Genomic DNA, 19261 nt, shown 5'->3' with positions numbered 1-19261 from the left:
GCACCTGGCGTTTTTCCAGAGCCCTATTACATATTGGTTGGGTTGAAGTCATGAGCCTTACATTCGGCCTTTATTCTTTTCTTTTTTAAATGTTTTGAACGTTTAATGTATTTTTGAGAGACAGAGAGACAGAGAGCCAGAGAGCCAGAGACAGAGAGGCAGCAGGGCAGGGGCAGAGAGAGAGGGAGACACAGAATCCCAAGCAGGTTCCAGGCTCTGGGTTGTAGCAACAGAGCCCGATGCAGGGCTCGAACCCGTGAACCGTGAGATCATGACCTGAGCCAAGGTCGGCCGACCAACCGAATGAGCCACCCGGGCACACCCCCCCCACCCCCCACCCCCCACCCCCTAGCCTTTATTCTGAGTGCATTAAACACATCTCTCCATCCCATGGACTGAGCTGAAGCATCCTTGAGGGCGGTGGTCTCCCCACCCCGGTCTGTCCTCTGTGTCACCAGGCTAGGACATCTAGAGCCTGGGGAAGCAGCCTGGCTTAGGAGGCAAATTGTTGCCTGTGCCCTGAGAAGCACAGCACTCCTCCAGTGAGATTTGGGACAACAAAGGATGGCCTGAGGCCTTTCAGCTTCCGGCTCAGAGAAATAAAAATAGCCAACCCAATCATACTTCTTTTTGGTTTGTTTGTTTGTTTCGCAAAATATAGTCCTGGCTTCTCCGCCCCATGCAGCTGTGTGGCACTTTTCTTGTAGGCTAGAGGGGGGGACTTAGGTTAGCAAGCCAGCAGTGGGTCCCCAGGCTGCTCTGCTGGTGACACAAGCTGGGGGTGGGGTTGGCCTGGCAGGACCCACGGAGTGCTAACAAGGGACCGACCAAAGGTCACACAACAAGGGGACCCTGAGCGAGGAATGAGAAGCCGATCCCTCGGGGCGCCCGGGTGGCTCAGTCAGTTGAGCGTCAGACTTCAGTTCAGGTCGTGATCGCGCGGTTCATGGGTTCGAGCCCCGCGTCGGGCTCTGTGCCGACAGCTCGGAGCCTGAAGCCTGGAGCCTGCTTCGGATTCTGTGTCTCCCTCTCTCTCTTCCCCTCCCCTGCTCACACTCTGTCTCTCTCTCTCTCTCTCAAAAATAAATAGACATAAAAAAAAAAAGAAGAAGAAGCTTGAGCCCTCTAAATCTGATCAATGAAGCATCTATCCCAAGGCTAACTGTGGACGGCAGCCCTTTCAGTCTGTGGCCCAGAGGTCCCCCGCTTTCTCTGTGACACAGGTAAAAGAGGGCCTGCCTCAGACCCCAAAATCTCCTGTCTCCCCAAAGGCTTTTGAACATGGTGGGGGGGGGGGGAGTATTTCCGCTCAATTCCTTATGTGGGGCGCCGCCCACAGCCAGCCGTCCGACAGCTCTGCCTCCAGAATGTTCTGTGGCCTCCCGCGGAGAACCACGCATCTGTTCATTTCACACCTCGCTGAAAATCCCACCTCTCAGCCCTTCCTACCATGGCAGCGCCTGATGGAACCATGGCTGTAGCCCAGAGCAGCTTCGGAGGCCGTGCTCTTCCAAAGGGGGGGAAAAGAAATTTTTTTGTTTAATTGGATGTTGATGGGATTTGGTGTCAGAAAACGTTTCTCACAGGGTTTTCAAGCTTAGATAAGAAAACGTTTGCGAAAACCCTTTGTAAGCGGTGAGGCTGTATGCAAAGGCTTCCCCCAGCCAGACATCTTATAGCTCTGCCTCGGGAACGTTCTGTAACCAGGGATTATTATGACCCTGCCTACGCCTCTGGTTGGTCGCTAGAACCATCCTCTGTTTATTTAGATAAGCCCTTCTCCATCTGAAATCTCCCCCCAAACCCAAAAATAACAAACACAGAGTGCTGATCAAAAGACCAGTCTTTGCCTGAACGGCTGGAGACACAGACCTGCCCGCTTTCTTGGTAAAGCGCTTTCGATAATTATAAGCTAGATAGGACTTGAAGGTGTCGGGGAAATGCAGGCAGAGGCGGTCACCTTGCTGAGCTGGGCACGGCAGCCCCAGTCACCGGTCACCCTCCATGTTCGGAGAGCTCATTCCGCTCTGAAGTGCTAAGGCGACCTTCCTCCACCCCCCCCCGGGGACAAGAGGTACACCTTTGAACTTCACACACCAGGGAAAGGAGACTTTTTACCACCAGCAGGCTGAGGAAGCACCCAAAGCCAGAGGACAAAGACATCTCTGTCCTTGGTGACCAAGGCTGACCTCTGTGTCCGGGCTGGCCTTGTTGAAAGGTTCAGGACGCGCACCTGGAGAAGAGCTGGCATCACAGGCAGGGACGCGAAGGACTTCTCTGGGGACCGGCTTCTTAGCGGCGCAGAGAGTCTTTCTCCCGTGCTGACGACCTGAGTTCATCCCACACTCCAGGAAACCAAGGTACGGGGAGGCCTGGTTGTTTAAACCCCGCAGAGAGGGGCGCCTGGGTGGCTCAGTCGGTCGAGCGGCCGACTTCGGCTCAGGTCACGATCTCGCGGTCCGTGAGTTCGAGCCCCGCGTCGGGCTCTGGGCTGACGGCTCAGAGCCTGGAGCCTGTTTCGGATTCTGTGTCTCCCTCTCTCTCTGCCCCTCCCCCGTTCATGCTCTGTCTCTCTCTGTCTCAAAAATAAATAAATGCTAAAAAAAAAAAAAAAAATTTAAACCCTGCAGAGAATTCAGAACTCGGGAGCCGGCTGACCATGCCTCTCTTCCCATAGGCCATCCGAAGACGGCGCCCTCTTTAATTTAGTTGAATTAAGAGCTCCAGCTGAGACCAAAACAGCTCCCTCGGCCACCTACCAACCGCATTGGGCCGGTGCTAGGCATTTCACACCCATCCTCACTGATCCTCGGGAGAGGCCCATTTTACAGATGGGGGCACCAAGGCACACACAGGGTAAGCGACTTCCAGGGCAGAGACTCTGAGCCCAACACCGACTCCAACGCTCACGGAGGGGGGTTTTCACGTTGCATCAGCTTCTCCCTGTTTTGCATTTTGTTCTTTCTTCCAGCTCACCAGCTTCCAGATTTGTGTGCCCAGGTGTCGTGGTGGAAAGCCCATCACCCATCAGCACAGAAGGCATGTGAAATGCCAGGCGGCGTCCACCTGGCGGTGCGTGAGCGCCCGATGGACGGAGGTGCCCGTGCGTCCTCAGACATTCTGCCGAGCGCGGCTGAGCCAAGAACGTCTCTCTGGCCTTAAGCCATTTCCATATGGGCCCTGAGTAGCAGTCTGAACTGCCCCGACTTACAAATCCTTTAACTAACAAGTGGCAATAACCTGCACGACTTTTTAATGTTCCATTTATTCTTCCAAGCGTCTGTGGTTCGGGGATCTAGAATCGCGGCGCTCCTGAGTGCCGAGCACATGACGTAACGGAGGGAAGAAACGCTCCACAGCTTTGCCAGCCAGGGAGGAAGTTCAAGTTTCAGCAGGCTCAGCGGAGTTAAAGGTACCCTGCACTCGGCGAGAATAATAGGAAGAATTTTCTTTCCCTTTCTTTACTTTTTTTTTTTTTTTTTGGTAGTAATCTCTGCCCCCGGCGTGGGGCTCGAACTCACAACCCCGAGATCAAGAGCGGCACGCGAGCGGACCCAGCAACACACTTCCGCCAAAGCCCTCCATGGCCGGGCCGACCACACGACGGTAATTTTAAGCTTTTAAAAAACTAGCGCAATTATTTATTTATTTTATTATGTTTCATTTTAGAGAGCGCGTGCGCGCATGTGTGAGCGGGGGAGGGAGAGAGAGAAAAAGGGAGAGAGGGTCTTAAGCAGGCTCCACGCCCAGAGCAGAGCCCGACGCGGGGCCCTGACCCCAGCCGATGTCAAGAGGCGGACGCTCGACCGACCGAGCCACCCAGGTGCCCCTGCCATTGTTTAAGTTAAAAAATACCATCTGCCATAGTAGACTGTCTACAAGGCACCCATCCCACGTCTTCACTCCTCAACGCCCCGACTTTGTTCAGGCATTTGCCCCCGTCCACGTTACCGGGCCCCAGGGCCACCTCCGGCAGGTGGACCAGGTGAGTCTAAGGCATCCCTTCTCCCACAGACAGATTTTTTTTTAATTTTATTTTTACATTTATTTATTTTTTTTTGAGAGACAAAGTGAGAGTGGGGGAGGGGCAGAGAGAGGGGGAGACGCAGAATCTGAAGCAGGCTCCAGGCTCCGAGCCATCGGCACAGAGCCCGACGCGGGGCTCGAACTTGTGAACCGCGGGAGCGTGACCTGAGCCGAAGTCGGAGGCTCAACCGACTGAGCCCCCCGGGCGCCCCTCCCACGGACAGATTTGGGAGTGAGCGTGTCACCCAGTTGTGGCCAATGAGACCTGCAGGGAAGTCTGCCAGGGGGTGCCGGAAGGGTTCCCGCACTCTGAAAAGGGAGACACGGAAACAGAAGTCCCCTATGTCTGTGCCTGGCCCTGTTGTGCCCGCTCGGGTCCCTGAGGCTGCTACCGTTGGGCCATGTGCATAAGAGGAGCCACGTTTGGTGGGGAGGATGCTGGGGCCTCGGGGAGGAGGTGGAAGAAGCAGAGGGAGTCTCTGGTGATGTGTCCTTGCCACGCGTGGGGCCCTCCTTCTGCCAGACATCCAGTCCCGTGAACCCATCGGCGTCCTCACCGGGGGCCCAGTTTCACGCCGCGTGTTCCGTTCCTCGTAGCGAAAAGCCACCCGAGCGCAGGCTCAACTTAGAAACGTGTTTAAAGGCGGACGCACATACAGAAGAAAAGAAAAATCACCTGCAACGCCACCGGGCCGTCATAACCACCACGTAGGTTTTGGTGACTTCCCGTCGCCCTTTGGTGGTGCCCATTTCGACGCGTCGTTGCCTAAGGGCGACGCTCGCTGCCTGGAGAAAAAATGCCAACGGAGCGGTGGCCGAATGCAGAAAGCGCCGAGCTGCCGTGACCCCTCCCTCTCGGTGGCGGACCCTCTGCGGTGTTTTCCGAGGCCTAAGCTGCCTGTCCCTGACTCATGAAGACCCACATGGTCTGTTGAGCCCGCGGGTAAACTGCACTTTTTTTTTAAATTTTTTTTTTAATGTTTATTTATTTTTGAGACACAGAGAGAGAGACAGAGCATGAACAGGGGAGGAGCAGAAAGAGAGGGAGACACAGAATCTGAAACAGGCTCCAAGCTCTGAGCTGTCAGCACAGAGCCTGATGCGGGGCTCGAACTCACGGACCGTGAGATCATGACCTGAGCCGAAGTCGGACGCTTAACCGACCGAGCCACCCAGGCGCCCCTAAACTGCACTTTCAAGATCGGGGTCAGAGAAGGGAGACGCAACGGGAGGGGCGCTCCTACTCCCTTCCGTAAGCGGGGCTGGCCTGGGCGGAGTGATAAGGTGGAGAGATCCCGGGCTCCCATCCCCGGGTCACAGTGGCAGGCGGTGTGGCCTTGGGCAGGACCCTTCACCGTTCTGGGACGAGTTGCTCGTCTGTAACACGGGAAGAACCACGCCTAGAGCTGTTGTAAGGGTTGGAGCGAACGCACGCGGCGGGGCCACTGTTCAAAATCCTTGTCAGTTTCCCGTATCTTTTTCTAGACTCTTCTGCCGTATCCTGAACCCCCTTTTCCCTGCTCTCTGCTGTCCTCGCTCTATCTGTGTCCACCGCGGGGTTCTTGGTCGCGGACAACGGAGTCCGCTGTGGCTGGTTCAAGCCAAAGGGGTTTCTGAAGGGGGGTGGGGGGGCAGGGAGCTCACGGGGTTAGAGATGCCGCCACCGGGCAGGCTTCCAGGAACAACCGGAGAACCGGCTCACCGACGGGGCTGCACCCGGATCGGGAAGCTGCCAAGTCAGGATGTTGCTACCTTGGCTCCCGTCTCCAGAACCGGGCTGGCTCTGCCACAGTAGATGCCACCAACACCGTGCCCTGTCCCCTACCCCTGCCTGCGGCGTGAGTGCTGAGTCAAGTCTCCCGCGGAGCAGGCGATTAGTTGAATCTAAATCGCACATCTGAGCGCCAGCGGGTCTTACGTTTCCGCGTTGGAAAGGGGACACCTCCAATCTGGAAATCTGAGCACAATCCACGTGTAGAGAGAGGTACAAAACCTCTGGGGCAGCCTCAGACCGTGGTGGGGAGAAGATCAAGGACACATGCTTGGGAGTCACGCACCTGCTTCCCCGTCCATCGGAGGAGACTCGGTGACGGGCTCCGGCGTGACCCCAGCTGAGCTCAGACGTGAGAGGCGAGGCCAGGAGACCGAACAGGCCATTTCTGAGGGTACATGGTTGATGGGTCCTGCACATTTTGTACTTTTAAGAACATGCTTGGGTGGGGTTCAGGACATGGTACCCCCAAATTTGGCATCTTGGCACGTTAAATATTGCAAGCTAAAGGAATCTGAGAAGACAACAGAAGCAGGAAGTTCAGGCGGACCTTCCTCCACTTTTCCCTGACATAGGTCATAAAATCCTGACATGAGAGGCACCTGGGGGGCTCAGCTGGTTGAGCGTCTGACTCTTGATCTCAGCTCAGGTGTTGATCTCAAGGTCGTGAGTTCAGGCCCCACATTGGGCTCCATGCTGGGCGTGAAGCTTAGAAAGGAAAGAAAAGAGAGAGAGAGAGAGAGAGAGAAGAAAGAAAAAGGAAGGAAGAGAGCGAGAGAGGAAGGGAGGAAGGAAGGAAGGAAGAAGGCAGGGAGGGAGGGAGGAAAGAAGGAAGTAAAGAAAGAAAGAAAGAAAGAAAGAAAGAAAGAAAGAAAAGAAAGAAAGAAAGGGAAAGAGAGGAAGGAAGAAGGGAAGGAGGGAGGAAGGAAGAAAGGGAGAGAGAGAAAGAAAAGAGAGAGAGGAAAGGAAGGAAGGAAGGAAGGAAGGGAGGGAGAAAGAAAGAAAGAAAGAAAGAAAGAAAGAGAAAGAAAGAAAGAAAGAAATGAAGGGGAAGGGAAAAGAAGGGAAGGAAGAAAGAGGGAGGGAGGAAGGAAGGAAGGAAGGAAAAGAAAAGAAAGACGGAAGGAAGGAAGGAAGGAAGGAAGGAAGGAAGGAAGGAAGGAAGGAAGAAATCGATCCTGGGGCACCTGAGTGGCTCAGTTGGTTAAGCGTCCAACTTCAGCTCAGGTCATGATCTCACGGTTCGTGGGTTCGAGCCTCACGACGGGCTCTGTGCTGACAGCTCAGAGCCTGGAGCCTGCTTCGGATTCTGTGTGTGTCTCTCTCTCTACGCCTCCCCTGTTTGTGCTCTGTCTCTCTCTCTCTCTCTCTTTCTCAGAGATAAATAAACATTAAAAAAAAAAAAAAATCCTGATGTGAGAGGTGCCCTCCCTCCACCCAGGGCAAAGGGGGCATCTCCGACGCCAGGGGGACGCCAGGAAGAATCCCAACAAACGGCCCTTCCGAGCGTGCCCCCGCTCACCACCCTTACCTCTAATTTTTGACCTGTCACATTCCTCCACGACCCTCCACTCGGCCTCAAACCCAGCACAAAAATACTCAGGTTTAACCGTTTCCCCACATGTTCATTTCCTCGTGACAACTCCCGGTGTCACAAACAACTTCTACTCCATAACCGTTGGGTGTTTTTCTCCGCTAACGTCGTTGTCGGTTTAATTTTCAGACCTCGCCGGGGACCTTACGAAAGTCCAGGAAACATTCTTCCTCCCTGTGCTTGTCCGCTTTTGCCCCCAGTTGACGATCTCTCGGCCAGACTGGCCCTCTCCTCAGGGATGAAGATACTACTCATTACGTGCCCTCGGACGTGCTAGTTTGCACTCACTCAGCCTAAGTGATGTTCATCACATACACCCCCCGTCCTGCAGGCGGCTAAAAGAAACCCTGCTTCCTGTCCTGCCAGAGAGCTGGATGCCTTCACGACAACCCGGTCTCCTCTCCCACCGGGTACGGGCCGTTTGTGAGCCTTTCCTCCAGCGACTACGGTGATTTGAGCCTCGGTGTCTCAACTCCTGAGAGAGTCGGGTGTTTCTTGCGTGGCTGGGGGCCTGGAAATGACCCACAACCCCTAAGGAGGGTGGGTGGCCAAGTGATCTGCTGAAGACTTCTTTTCCTTCCCCCATCGCTGCGCGCGGAGGCCCATTTTCCTGGCTGTTAATCTAGCTCTTGGGACCCTGCTCGGGAAGACAGCCAAGCCAGCCGCTGCCTCCATCCCGTCGAAGAGGGCGGCGAGGCTACTGGAAGGTGCTAGTTCCTTCTTTCCTGTTCCGGACCCCCTGGGATCACCTTGCCAGCCAAAGCCTGCGCTCCCTGCGTAAAAAGACAGGAACGCGCTTACAGAGGTGACGCTGATGTTACCAGAGACGCCAGCGGGTCTGTGTCCTACCCGCACGCGTGTGAGAACAGTTACGTGACAGAGGCTCCCGTGCTGCGGAAATGTAACCTTGACTCAGGAAAGATGACCTTCTCTGGCCACGGCCAGGGCTCTCCCTGGGTTAAATGCCATTCCTGGACCGGCAGCTGGAAATACTCTGTCCTTTGTTACCTTTGGACTCAGTGGCGCCCGAGATTGCGTTACAGAAGAGAAAAGTGTCCGTTGCCACTTGGAAAGTGTAGGGCTCAAAGGACAGTCTGACACGGGTGGAGGGGACAAAGGGGCCTCATTCGCATTCCTTCCCTACTTTGTCCTTTCTATTTAGGGTGACAGGTGTCCCGGTTGGCCCAAGGCAGTCTCCGGGTATGCCTGTGGACTCAGACTAATTATTCACAATGCCCTCCTGTCGCTCTCAGAAGTGACCTGGTTGGACGACACATTTTAAGATCGTCGGTTTGTAGTGGTCGAGAAGAGGGAGACAAGGCCTCTCTGTGGAGACGGACCCCCTTGAGAGCCTGCCTGGATAAGAGACGTTAGGTTGAAGAAAGCAGCACTTTTTCCAAGCCCTTCCAAAGAGCCCTCTGCGATGCCCACCCTTCGTGGCTCTGAGCAGCCACACCCCCCCCCCAGCTCGTGAGCCACTGGGGTGACCAAGCTAAGCCAGGTGGACCTGTTGGCCTTCTGGGTGTGATCAGAAAATCACGCTATTCCTGCCAGCCAGCTGACCCGGCAGCCGCCCAAGACGAAAGGCCAGTCTTGCTGCTGGGCCCCCAAGTCTCAGGCCTTCCGGTCGCAGGTTCAAGGGCACATGGGTGCCAGGCTGGCGCAGGAGCTCTTGTTTTTAGGGTCTTCTGACCATGCCGGGTCCCATCACGGCCCATTCTGCCATCAACATAGATCCGCAGCTAGAGAGACGGGAATACGAGGGAGGGCCGGGCAGGGGTCTTCAGGGAGCCTCAAAGATCTGACACCCCCCCCCAAACTTAACCTTTTGCCTCCAGCTCCGCGGTAACGAAGGCACACCTAATCCCTCAGCCCTGAGAATGTTTCTTCCTGCAGGAGACGGCCAAGGCCAACAGGGGGATGGGTTTTCCTGAGCCATCGCTAGGGACAGACCAACTCCGTGGAGCAAATTCTCCTCTAGGGCTTGATCCGTGAAGTTACTCTATAATTCATCAGCTCCGTCTAGAAGCTGTGGAACACATCGATCACCATTAGGCTGTCAAAACATCCACTCAGCCGGCAAGAATAGCTTATTAGAGTTTTTAAAAATACCAGTCGTTTGCGAAGATGTTGGTCGGGTCTCTGCGTCTCTGCGTGCACCCAGAAAGTGCCTCTGCACACAGGTAGTTCGCTAGCGTTTCCTGCGAAGGAGAGAGAGAGGCTGGAGACCGTGGGGGCTCAGCGGACCCAGAGAGCAACACCTATGGCATCAAAAGGATGCTGAACGTTTAATTTTGTAAACATGGGGTGTTGGCCTGTAAGTCACGGTCCAATATCTCCCCCAGCCCGAGGCCTGGCCCCCACTCTCATCCACAGTCCACGAAGAAGGGTCAATTCTACAGTCGGTGGGCGAGTATCTTGCCTGGTAGCTTCTTGGAGGAATGGGCAGAGGTTGCGGAAAAGTCTGTGGACCTCCACGGTTGTTCGAACACGCTGTCGCTGGCAAAAGTGCCTCTCTGAATTTCAAATCAAAAATCCTGACCTTGTGTGTTTGTGTTAGTGCTCAGACTTGTAAAGACAATACAAAAACAGCAATAAAAATACTGGGTTTTGGGGCGCCTGGGTGGCGCAGTCGGTTAAGCGTCCGACTTCAGCCAGGTCACGATCTCGCGGTCCGGGAGTTTGAGCCCCGCGTCAGGCTCTGGGCTGATGGCTCAGAGCCTGGAGCCTGTTTCCGATTCTGTGTCTCCCTCTCTCTCTGCCCCTCCCCCGTTCATGCTCTGTCTCTCTCTGTCCCAAAAATAAATAAAAAACGTTGAAAAAAAAAATTTTTTTTAAAAATACTGGGTTTCTTTCTTTTTTTTTTTTATGTTCATTTATTTTGGAGGGGGAGGGGCAGAGAGAGAGGGAGAGAGAGAATCCCAAGCAGGCTCCACGCTGATGGTGTGGAGCCCGACGTGGGGCTGGATCCCACGAACCCTGAGATCATGACCTGAGCCGAAATCGAGAATCAGACACTCAACAGGCTGAGCCTCCCAGGCGTCCCCAGAATAGTTGACTTGAATTCAACTTTGCCCCAAGAGCCAAGTCCATCGTGCTGGGGCTCAAGGGCTTGCGGTTCCGGGAAGCACACGCCTCTCTCCCTTTCTGGAACTTTGAGCCTCTCCCACCTAGGAGGGCTTTTGTCCCAGTATCTGCTCTAAGAAATCCCACTCCACCCCTCACGGTTCCGTTCGTCCGTGTAACACCCAGATGCTAAGGTCAGAATTAATTCCTCTTTCCTCTGGACTCAGGGTCGGGGGTTTTGCTCACACTGTCATTAATGCTCTCATAATGGGGCGCCTGGGTGGCTCCGTCGGCTGAGCGTCCGACTTCAGCTCAGGTCACGATCTCGCGGTCCGTGAGTTCGAGCCCCGCGTCGGGCTCTGTGCTGACAGCTCAGAGCCTGGAGCCTGCTTGGGATTCTGTGTCTCCCTCTCTCTCTGCCCCTCCCCCGGTTCGTGCTCTCCCATTCTAAAAAACAAATGAAAACATTAACAAAATAAAAGATTCTGCCTGATTTAGCCACTCCACAGACACACCAACTCCCTCCAGGAGCGAGAACACCCCAAAATGGGCTCGTTCGCATCTTCACAGCCTTGTGAATTTTTGTAGGGTTTACAAAGACATACGAGTCAAAGCTCTTTTATTTCTTCCTTTCAATTTTCTTTACGGCACAATGAACGGACTTCAAAACGGGGCTTGACAGAGAGGCTTTTAAATGTAAGTGTTCCTGCTTTATTCTGCCAAGTACTCCCAGGTACTTGGAAAACCTCTCCCACGACCAAACTTAGCTGCCAAAGGCCAAGGGCCTGGAGCATTGAGCAGATGATACAACCACAGAAACTCTCTGCCTGACAGTCCCCGGGAGAAAAACCCACATTTGCATTCTGCGGTCTATCTGTAACCGGTGGACGTCAGACCCAGGAAAGAGCTGGAAGGGGGAAGTTTTCTGGAGTGAATGATTCAAGGCAAAACAAGAAAACAGATCTGAAAGTAGGACCTGAGGGGACCTTTGTTCCAGCAGCTCATGGCGGTGGGCCTCCAGAAAATGCGAGCCCACGGGGACTTAATGGTTTGACGTTTGTGCCTGACTCCTGCATCAGGAGGTGGGGTGGAGGGAAAGGAGAGGCTCCTAGGACCTCTACGCTAATGGCATTTATCACAGATCTCCAGGGGGTCCACACGGTATTGTTCGAAAGGTCTCACTTAGGGCACCTGGGTGGCTCAGTCGGTTAAGCATCTGACCTTGGCCCAGGTCACGATCTTATAGTTGGTGAGTCTGAGTCCCACTTTGCTTTGGGTGAGCTCCACTTCTCTCTCTCTGACCCTTGTGGGATTCTGTCTCCATCTCTCTCTGCCCCTCCCCTGTTCATGCACTGTCTCTGTCTCTCTCTCAAATATCAATAAACATTAAAAGTTTTTAAAAATAACAATCATAAATAAAAAATAAAATAAAATAAAATAAAATAAAATAAAATAAAATAAAATAAAATAAAATAAAATAATAAATACAAAGGTCTCACTTAAGCAGGGATAGCACAGATAGTGGCCTCTCCTTCCCACCCTGGGGAGTATTTTAGGTCTATGAGTTAGGATAAGAGGTTGTGTTTACAGCACATCAGGAGCAACTATGGCCTAATGTGGAAACAAAAAGAAGGGATAGTTCGTGTTTAACTGTGTCGCACTCGCGGGAAGCACGGAGGCCTCGGAGATCTTCACTTTTGAACTGCTGTTTGTCCCAAAGACAGTGGTCCGCTCGGCCCGGCAGTGTTTCCGGGAAGGACGCGCCGACAGAGATTCCCCCAGGCTGGCATCTGTTCTTAGCTGGTCCTTCACCTGCTGTGTGGCCGCAGCTACATTTTCGGGTGCATTTGGCCCGTGATCCAGAAGGTGCCCAAGAGTGGGGGGTGGGGCTGGCCGGGAAGCAACCGTGCGGACGCTCCCGTGGTCAGAGGTAGCACTGCCCCGTCTGGGACACGGGGGGGAGGTGAGCGGGCGACCTTGCGGGGGACAAGGAACATCGGAGTATCGTCATGTGTTTGTTTCACCTGTTTACAAAAAACTCCCGTGTGGAGCACCCTTTTGTTTCAAAAGTTAAACCTGAAAGCCTGATCGGAGTTTTAAGCAGAAGAGCGGTTCTTCTGGCTAAGAAGATGGCTCTCGCCTGTCCAGGAGCACGCGAGGCTCCAAGGGCGGTGACAACGCGTGGCGGTCTGCTCGAGGCTTCAGCGCTTTGGGTTCATCTCTCTGAACGTCAGAGGCTCAGGCACGCGATCAGGTGCTCAGCACCACACTGGGATGCTCTCGCCTCGGCGAGAGCCGTGAGATTGAAATTGCCTCACTGCAAAAGCGGGACATGCGTTCCCAGGAAAACTTCTGAAAATACAGACGAGGGAAAAAAGGGGCGGGGCGTGGGCGGAAGACCAGCCTTCTCAACTTTTTCGGGTATGCCCGTGGTCGGCAGAAGGATGTCGCCCAGTGTCCACATCCGAAGCCTGGAACCTGTGATATGTTAGGTCACACAGGGGATAAGGGGCCACACGATGAAGCCGATGGAATTAAGGGTGCTAATCAGCTGACCTTAAAATATGGAGATCAGGGGCGCCTGGCCGGCTCACTGGGTAGTGCACGTGACTCTTGAACTCGGGGTTGTGAGTTAGGGCCCCATGTCGGGGGCAGAGATCACTTGAAAGTAAAATCTTCAATGGGGCGCCTGGGTGGCTCAGTCGGTCAAGCGTCTGACTTTGGTCTAGGTCGTGATCTCGCCATTCCCAAATTGGAGCCCCAAGTCGGGCTCTGCGCTGACAGCTCAGAGCCCAGGGCCCGTTTCGGATTCTGTGTCTCCCTCTCTCTCTGCCCCTCCCCTGCTCATGCTCTGTCTCTCTCTCTCTCTCTCTCTCTCTCAAAAATAAATCAACGCTAGGGGCGCCTGGGTGGCTCAGTCGGTTAAGCGTCCAGCTTCAGCTCAGGTCACGATCTTGCGGTCCGTGAGTTCGAGCCCCGCGTCGGGCTCTGGGCTGATGGCTCAGAGCCTGGAGCCTGCTTCCCATTCTGTGTCTCCCTCTCTCTCTCTGCCCCTCCCCTGTTCATGCTCTGTCTCTCTCTGTCTCAAAAATAAATAAACGTTAAAAAAAATTATTAAAAAAATAAATTAACGCTAAGCAAATTTTTTTAAATAAAAAGTAATAAACTCTTCAAAAAATAAATAAATCCAAACAAAACAGAGAGATCAGCCGGGATTCTCCAGGTAGCCCAACGGAATCACAACGGTCTTTCTGTAGGGTCCTTGATTTCAGCTCAGTGAGACCTGAGCCGCTGAGACCTTCAGACTCCCAGAACTATAACGAAAACACATTTGTGTTGTTTCAGGCCACTGAGTTTGTGGGAATTTGTTACAGCAGCTGCAGGAAAGAAACACGATGCCCCCCCCCCCGCCAAGGTCTTCTTTGCATATATATTTTCCACCAAAAAAAGGGACCATGCTGTACATGCTATTTTTTAATGATCTTTTTTTTTTAATGTTTATTTATTTTTAAGAGAGAGAGAGACAGAGCGCGAGCCGGGGAGGGGCAGAAAGAGAGGAAGACACAGAATCGGAAGCAGGCGCCAGGCTCTGAGCCATCAGCACAGAGCCCCACGCGGGGCTCGGACCCACAAACCGCGAGATCGTGACCTGAACCGAAGTTGGGACGCTCAGCCGACTGAGCCCCCCAGGCGCCCCTTTAATGACGTTTTATTGAGGCACAGCGTTCAAACAAAATCCCAGATCCTCAGCAAACAGGTGGAGATCAGGGAGAGGCACACCTGTGTGACCACAGCCCCAGGTCAAGATCTCTTCCTTGACCGGCTCCCCTCCCCCAGAAACCCCTCACCCTACTCCCGGTCACCCACTCCCCAGAGGGAGTGAGCCCACTATAATTCTTCGACACCACGGCCTAGTGCTCCTGTCCGTGACCTTCCCAGACAAAGTCACACCGTCGGTACACGGCGGGCTGGCCTTTTCACGGAGCCGTAATTCACACACAGCAAAGAGCACAAAATCTAGGCGTGTCTTCACATTCGCAGACACGGATTAGCTGCCCCGATAAGGTGAGTCTCAGGACCAGGTCCCCAAAGCTCCCTCCCCACTGCTGGCCGGTCCCCCGTCCTCCCCAAATAACTAGTTTTCTGACCTCTGCCACCACAGAATGACTTGTGTCCGATTTGGGACTCTGTGTAAACGGCACCCTACAGGGTGCGGAGACCTTCGTCCTCGCCCGTCGACATGCCATGAGCCCTTCCCACCGCGCGGCCGTGCCCTGCCTCGTTCGCTCGACTGCCCCTTTCTGTCTCGGGCTGCTTCCGGTGTTCGGTTGATGTTGAGAATAAAACATCTGAGACACCCCAGGCTTCTCCGGCTCACAGAGGCCAGGGGTACAGATCCGCGGCCTGGTCCTCACGCTTGGTTCCAGCCACGTCCGGAACTGATGGAAAGGAGACTGTCCACCCCCCACGCTCAGAAACAGTGGTTTCCTGACAGTCCCAGGGTCCAGGCCGCTGCCTCTCCTCGCGACCTGGCAACCAAGAGGGTATTTCCTCTCTGAGCTCTGTCAACCGGCGTCTGATTACCCCGGCCGGCAAGTCACGGCCGAGAGCTTCGTGTTCCAAGACAGGAACTTTTCTCATGTATTCTTTGGAAGACAAAGAAAGTTCCTCAACGCAAACCAAGTAAACGCGCCCACGCCTCCCTTCTGGGGAATGTGACCGGGGTTGACACCAGTGCCGTTGGCCTGTGGTTGGTCCCAACTATTGTGTTTGCCCCAAAAGTGCAGGATTCGGAAGCACAGGGGAGCCCGGCGTATTCCAAGGAAAATGTTTGCAAGCTGACAAATGATGATAAGATATGACCTCACTTTCAAAAAATGTGCATAGTAGGGTGTTAGCTTTTTTTTTTTTATTTATTTTTGAGAGAGAGAGAGAGAGAGAGAGAGACACACAAAGTGCGAGTGAGGGAGGTGCAAAGGGAGAGGGAGACACAGAATCTGAAGCAGGCTCCAGGCTCCGAGCTGTCAGCACAGGGTCCAACGCGGGGCTCGAACTCACGGACTGCGAGGTCGTGACCTGAGCTGAAGTCGGACGCTCAACCGACCGAGCCGCCCAGGCGCCCCCAGACGTATAATGTAAACACTGCCGAAAGCACATAGAAAGCACAGCTTTGAACACCTAGTTTCAGCCATTCCTCCTTCAGAGAGAAGCACTTAAAACGCCTGATGAAACACGCTTTGCTACTGTGTCACGGGACTTTTGTCTTGGGACGGCCACAGTTCTCACGGACCTGAGATGAAGGCACATTTGGGGTGGGAGACGCTGCGCGCGCCCACGATAACTTGTAACACTGGGGTCCCCTCCCTCTGGCCCCGCCTCAGGTCCCGTGGGAAAGAGCGAGAGCCCTCCCGGAGCCAGGCCACCCTCTGCGCCTGTCCCCGACACACACCAGGGCCGCAGGCTGCAGGCCTCGGGTTGGGATGACAGGTCAACTCAGCACCTGGGGACGCGGGATGAAGGTGCGGGAAGAGCCGGGCCGGGCCTGGCGGCACCACCATCAGATGCTACCGAACACGTGGTGTGTGCTTACCCGACAGGCTGGCGGGGCTGAAAACAAGGACACAAATCCCAGCCCCAAAGTGTCCCCTTCGCAGACTGCGGAATGGTACCCATCGGCAAAGGCCCTTCGTCACAGGGACCTTTGGGGGCTGCTGACGCTCTAGCACAAGAAAGCTCCAAAAGCACTCAACTGTCCGCTCGTGTGGGACCTTTAGAACTTCTAGAACCTGGGGCGCCTGGGTGGCTCAGTCGGTTAAGCATCTGACTTCGACTCAGGTCATGATCTCACAGTCCGTGAGTTCGAGTCCCGCGTTGGGCTCTGTGCTGCCAGCTCGGAGCCCGGAGCCTGCTTCGGATTCTGTGTCTCCCCCTCTCTCTGCCCCTCCCCTGCTCATGCTCTGTCTCTCTCTGTCTCAAAAATAAATAAAAAAAATAAAAAACATTTAAAAAAAAAAAAAAGAACTTCTAGAACCTCTGTCAAATGAGCCCGTGTGCCGTTGCGGGCAAGAAAGTCAAGAGAAGCGCCTCTCACCGCGCCCCCTTTCGACGTCTTCGTGAACTGCCTCCGACAGAGAACGGAAACCCGTCCGAGACATTTTGTATTTGCACTACTTTGACTCGTTTACGTTTTGTGAGCTTCGACGCAGACGAACGAGACTCTTGTCACTGCCTGTCGCTGGGTGGGTCAGGCACGGCCCGCGTCCAAACCCCGACGCTCGCTGGCTGCGGGGCCCTGGCAGCGGCTGTCCCTCCGGCCCCCACGCCCTCATCTGCAGGGTGGGGGACAATGGGGCCTCAGAAATCTGTCCGGAGGAGCAGTGGACGAGATGAAGGCAGTGAGCCAGGCCCGGCACCCAGGGCGGTGAGGGGTCCTTGGGTGGAAAAGCAGTTCTCCGCCCGCGCCCTCCCCCTGTGGGTGGACGGCGCGGGCGGCCGAATGAATGAGACCCTTCATTGCTACTCCGGAATCTCAGGTCACGGGGGCTGCGCGGTGAGCCTCTGGCTTTCTGCAGGACAGAAGCGACTCCTTCCCAGCAAATCACAGCCCCGCGGGGGTAAACGAGGGCTTGTAGGTGGACACGCCAGGCCCTGCTCGTGGGGCCCGGTGGGCTGTGCGGGCAGGACTCAAGGGAAGTCAGCTGTGGGGTGAGGCCAGGTCACGGCGGGAGGTGGTGGGGGGGTGGATGCCGGGGCCTGGAGGCCCCAGCCTGCTTCTTGCCTGACTCTGGAAAGGGCCTGAGTGATTTCAACTTCCCCTTACTTGGGAGGAGGGAAGTACAGGATGTCCTGGACTCCCAGCAAAGTCAGATAAGAAGGAAGCCAGTGAACGGGTCCAGAGCGAGAGGGGTTTTTGGAGCTGTTTGATTTTCCGAGCTCTCTTTATCTGCCCGAACGCAGAGCCTCCGGAGAGGATCCAAGGGTCGCAAGTGCCCTTCTCAGGCTGAGGGGCAGAGCATAAGCTAGCACTCCCCCCCCCCCCCCCCCCCCCCCCGCCCCAGGTAGGATAAGGAATGGGGTCAAAGTCCTTGCCGTGGTGCCGTGGGAAACTAAGGCAGAGGAGAAACTAAATTCCCTTACTGCCTACAGCCCGCTGACGAGTCCTGGAAACCAGCAGGATGACCTTCCTCTAGGAGCTCGGCTGCCTCAATGGTGACACTTTGCGGGGGGCACAAGGGAATCTCGGCTTAACGTGATCCCAACCTCGGGGACCCTGTAAGTCCACTTCCTTCATCTCGACGGCCCCAAGCTATATGCTGGCAATCCCACTCCAAGCTCATGGCCCCCGATACACATCTGAAGGGTCTCAGGACGGAGGTTTTATTAAATGGTAATAAATTGAGTTTTCCCAGCAACAGCTAGCCCCTCAAGGTCCCGGAAACCTTGCGTCCAAGATTCCTTAGAGACTTACGCTGTCCCTGCCCCCCTCCCCACCTGAGGGGATACAACCCGTCACCCATCACGACCCCAGCGCAGTGCTTCCTGCCCACGGGTCCCATCCCCCTGTCCCCGTGCTTTAACAAAATCGCCTTTTGGCACCCAAGACGTCTCAAGAATTCTTTTTCGGCTGTCGGCTCCGGACTCCATGAACCCCACCATCACCCCAAAACTTCATCGGCGGCACTGTGCGAAACCATCACGCCTGTCACCTATTCAAAAGGCTCATTATCTTTTCTAGAAGTCTTGCTTTCCTGCAAGTGTCCTCCCCTCCTCTCCCCAGGAGCCCTCACTTCTAGCCTCCAGAGACCTTTTTCTGCAAACTCCCGCTGCCAGCATGAATACAAATCGGCCTTTCTCTTGCTAAACTGTCTTTGTCCGTTTCACCTGCAGGCCTCCAAAGAACGTGGGAGGGTAGAAGGGTTCACATCTCGTTACTACTACCGGTAAGGAAAACGCGTGCAGTGACACTTGTTAAGGACGGTGAGGTGAGGTCGACTCCATTCAGGACCTTCGAGATGGAGATGGGACGGCGGGGACGTACCGTGGGGGAGAGAGATGGGGTTCGACTCTTGCTAACGCTGCATTTGGCGAGGAAGTGCATGGATGGGCCGACGAGAAGGTCCAGGCGCCTGACTGAAGTTTGGTCCAAGAGCCCTGGATAACAGACCTCTCCACCAAGGTAGAAGAGAACAGTGCTATAAGCGTTAAACCACATAATAAGCGTTAAACCACAACGTGAGGACCACCCCCAGGCCACCCACTGAAGGGACCACAAACACAGAGAAAACGTGCTCTTTGCGTTCAGTCCTCACGTAGGTTTGCAATTAATGTGGGGCCGGTGGAGTCTGGCCGTCCCCTCCCGGGACACAGAGGGCATTAGCCTCCTCACATCTCAAAGAGAAGGCTCTCTGGGCCCAGGGAAGACATTCCTGAGTTGGGAGCCGCCTGAGACTGATTCAGCCACAAACAGATTAGCAGGGCAGAGAGAGAGAGAGGCTGGGAATATAGGGAGTAGGGGTGGGGGAGGCTCTTCCCTTGTTCCTCTGCCTTCCTTTTTTTTTTTTTTTAATTAATTTTTTCTTTGTTCCTTTACTTTTCAACAATGCCTTATTTTTACAGGGTTTCAGATCCTTCAAAAAAAAAAAATTTTTTTTAATGTTTATTTAATTTTGAAGGAGACAGTAAGACAGCATGAGCGGGAGAAGAGCAGAGAGAGAAGGAGACACAGAATCTGAGCGGTCAGCACAGAGCCCGACGCGGGGCTCGAACTCCCGGACCGAGAGATCATGACCTGAGCTGAAGTCGGA

At 54.5% G+C, this 19261-nt stretch overlaps 1 protein-coding gene and 1 long non-coding RNA gene across 5 annotated transcripts in view; one reads left to right on the top strand and one right to left on the bottom strand.

The window, feature by feature from the left end:
• Window positions 1-19261, bottom strand: part of SEC14L1 (SEC14 like lipid binding 1) — an 89339-nt gene that overhangs the window by 58321 nt on the left and 11757 nt on the right. The window lies entirely within an intron of this gene.
• Window positions 1076-9937, top strand: LOC109494471. Of its 3 annotated transcripts, none has more exons than XR_006589845.1 (5): window positions 1076-1223; window positions 2219-2360; window positions 2678-3412; window positions 3488-3606; window positions 7521-9937. It is a non-coding gene; the product is annotated as an uncharacterized LOC109494471 (long non-coding RNA). The 3 variants fall into 3 exon arrangements; XR_002149382.3 differs by having other exon boundaries at window positions 1080-2360; window positions 2678-2856; window positions 2972-3412; XR_002149381.3 differs by having other exon boundaries at window positions 1079-2360.

The sequence above is a fragment of the Felis catus genome, chromosome E1, assembly GCF_018350175.1.
Source record: "Felis catus isolate Fca126 chromosome E1, F.catus_Fca126_mat1.0, whole genome shotgun sequence".
NCBI lineage: Eukaryota > Metazoa > Chordata > Mammalia > Carnivora > Felidae > Felis > Felis catus.
The sequence above is the reverse complement of the archived record's forward strand: the minus strand, read 5'-3'. Positions and strand labels throughout refer to the sequence as shown.